This window comes from Montipora capricornis, chromosome 1, assembly GCF_036669925.1.
Source record: "Montipora capricornis isolate CH-2021 chromosome 1, ASM3666992v2, whole genome shotgun sequence".
Classification (NCBI taxonomy): domain Eukaryota; kingdom Metazoa; phylum Cnidaria; class Anthozoa; order Scleractinia; family Acroporidae; genus Montipora; species Montipora capricornis.
The window spans coordinates 35,894,199-35,897,476 of record NC_090883.1 but is presented as its reverse complement, the minus strand read 5'-3'; positions in this window follow the sequence as shown (position 1 = coordinate 35,897,476).

Sequence of the window (3,278 nt, the reverse complement as noted above, 5' to 3'; positions counted from 1 at the left end):
ACATGGTTCATATGGGTAGAAAACTAGCACTTCACATTACACTCTAATAGTTAAGTCTGTTGAAATATGAGTGCTACACGGCCAACGTTTGTAAAAACGTAACCCTTCCTTGTACTTGTACATATTCATTGCTGTAAGTTCAAAGTAACCGCTACAGCTCGGTGAGTGTTTTTTTCGCCAAAGTTTTGCCTATGTGATCCTTTGTAATCGTTGTGTTACCTTCCTGTTAGAAAACCCCCAAAATTGGAGTGTTTATGAGGGCGGGGATGTCAGATTGTGACAGTGGAATAAAGTTGTTGCGTTAAAAGTTGTCCTGTGTTTACTCGCCCGCCATTGAATCGGTCGTGGTTTGGTGGTGACACATTTCAAACTGGGTATTTTCATGATTTATATGTTCAGTATGTCGAAACAGGTCGGAGCAGAGACTCGTAAAATACTCTGACCTTGTGGTGGAATTCGATTTCAATCAGATGGGAACTTTCTCGAAATAGGCAATATCTGCTCAGATAACAGTTTAAAGTATCGGATGATGGCAACGAAAACAAACAACCTCGTTCCCAGGGCTTGCGGAGAAAAGCCCTGGGAACGAGGTTGGAAAACAAATAAAAACTTCATACCTCCAACTGAAGCGTGATTTAGGGACAGATTTGGTAACCGCGTTCGAATTGATACCAGACTTCTTTTGGTCAAAGTCAAATGTCTCGTCCCCAAGGTGGCTTCGCGATCAAAAGCCCGACAGGAGGGATAGTCTCAGGAATCAAATCACCGCCTATTGTCCCCCACCCCCGGCTGGATTTACATTGATAGGTGCATTACATCGATAAGCGCCCGAAATGTCGAGCTATGTCACCCGGTATTTTAGCGATATTTTCAATTAAAAACGCGAGCATTATGTCTGGTCACGCTTCACCTTGTATTTGTGCATTTCGATTTTCTTATATAAATTGGTCCCTCTTAATACGGTTTCCGAAAAGCAATAAAATGCATATTTATCTATTATATATCATGCCATGTTTGTTCACTGTCAGCGTGACCGGAAACACTGTCGGCCGTACAAGCGTCCACACAGAAATAACTTTTCTTTGCGATATATCAAACATATTATCGGGTTTAAATGTCATTTCAAAGTTGAAAGAGAGTGCATTTATTTCCAAGAGAGAACTTTGAAGTCGAAAGACGGTAAACAGAGAAAATGTTCAGCCATGTTTTACTCACCGCTTCCGGTTTTATAATGGTGTGTAACAAATAAACACAACCAGAGCAGTTCCGCTCATCTAAATACAGGTTTTTCTTAAAAATACTCAATACACATTTTAGAGCGAAGATAGTAAACGTTTATCGAGAAACGATGATGTGGTGGTCTCCGACATTTAAGCGACTAGCTAGAAATGAGACACGAAGATGGACTAATGAAACGGCTTACACTTCGATCACACCATACGTCGAGTTTCTCATGAATTCACGCCCTAAAAAGTTTCTGCGGAGCCCTGTTAGTCCCACCTGCGAGTGCGTGTACTTTTTTATTTTTCTGGCGAGACTTTTTTACTTAAGGCGTGACTCTTGTTTTTATTTGTGTTAGCGGCGCGACTTTCTTTTAGCTGGCACGACTTATTACTGGGTTGCCAGTATGGCAAACCAGTTGGAAAATGGGTGTTATTTAGTCGTTTCCTTTTCTTTTTTTTTTTTTTTCCGTGTCGGGAAAAGTCTTTCCTGACACTCCCCTGCTAAGTAGTGTCTTCGTGGGTAAAGTCATCTGCGCGTATCTTCAGAGAGTAGTAGAAATGCGTAGATTTTATCCTGTGGACACAGTTGAATATTTAATTAACCTGCAATGGCGTCGAAAGTCATTGTAACGCGAATGGCGTTTTAGTGGATCTTTAAACAAAATATACCCTTATGGAGCTCAAGAATGGAAAGTCACTTGTATAAACAAGACAGGCGGTGAAAAATAAATACCTGGAATCTTAAAAGCAACGAGTAATGGACTTCGACAACAATTTGATCTCCGTATCAACTGAGTGAGCTTTGTTTCTAAATAAACGAACGCCTTGAATGCATCTGTACGCGTTTAGTGAAGTCGCATCTCAGTTGTCTGGCTATTTACATTTATTTTGGACTCAACTCTGCACAGTCTTCAGGTAAAACATAATCGGAAGTGTGACGGTGAAGATTTCTATGAAAGAAAGCTTGTTCTCGTTAGTCAAGAATTATTTTGAAAGAAAGCTTGTAGTCCATCAGTTGCTTCATTATTTTAGGAAAAGATTCTTCAGAAAAGGGTTTGATCCTGAATTTATTTTGTTGCGTATAGTTGGGGGGAGGGGGGGGGGGGGTGCGAGGGCGCCGTGCCTCCCCCTTTTTTCCCTGTACAGTGTTCAAAGAGCTTCTGTAACCAAACGACTTTCAACTGGTACAGCGTGCATCAGGCGGTTTTATCTAAGATAATGATTAGTTCAGTTTCAGAGCTTTCCTTATTTCAACTAAATTTCGCCTCGATAGATATACATCACTAACGTGAATTTTTCGGATAGAGGGCATGTGGGAGAGGGGAGAGGAGGGTGCGCTCTCGACGTAATTTCTTCGGCCCCCTCTTTCTGGAATTTCCGGATTCGCCCCTGGGACATAATCAACGTGAGAACATGTGAACCTAAGGGTGACACCTGAAATGGTCTAAATGACCTCCCAATTGAAAAAAAATTAACTGGAACGCTGCACTTCAACACCACCCAACTCAGTGTCCTCTATTTTTGCGTAACAAGTACCTCAGGCAACCCAGTTTACGCTCGTGGAGCGTCTAGTTTAAATTTGGCTCGACCTTTTTTGTTTGGGGCGGCTTGTCTTTTATGCCGGCGCCTGGGTAAGAGCCTTATGTATTCCTTATTATAGTGTATTGAATTTTGTAATTAATAATCGTATATACCCTCAGTATATCTCTACATACCCTTGTATACCTCTATATAGCCCCAAGAGAGGTTTAGGTAAGAGAACGGATCCCCATGCCCCATCATAGTTTTTAAAATCTATTTTTAGTTTCGCAAAGCTATTTTAAGTTCTCGAATGAAGGGGGTAGTTTCTAAAGAAACTGTGGTGCTGCGTCGGTGGGGAAGTAGTATACAAAAATTTGGTTTTATCAACGGAGTTGATAATGTAAATTGGCCACCGTAAAGAGATTCTAAAAGCCGACGTTTCGAGCGTTAGTCCATCGTCAGAGCGAATCCATGAAACATAAGCTTTTAGAATCTATGTACGGTGGCCAATTTACATTATCAACTCCGTTGATA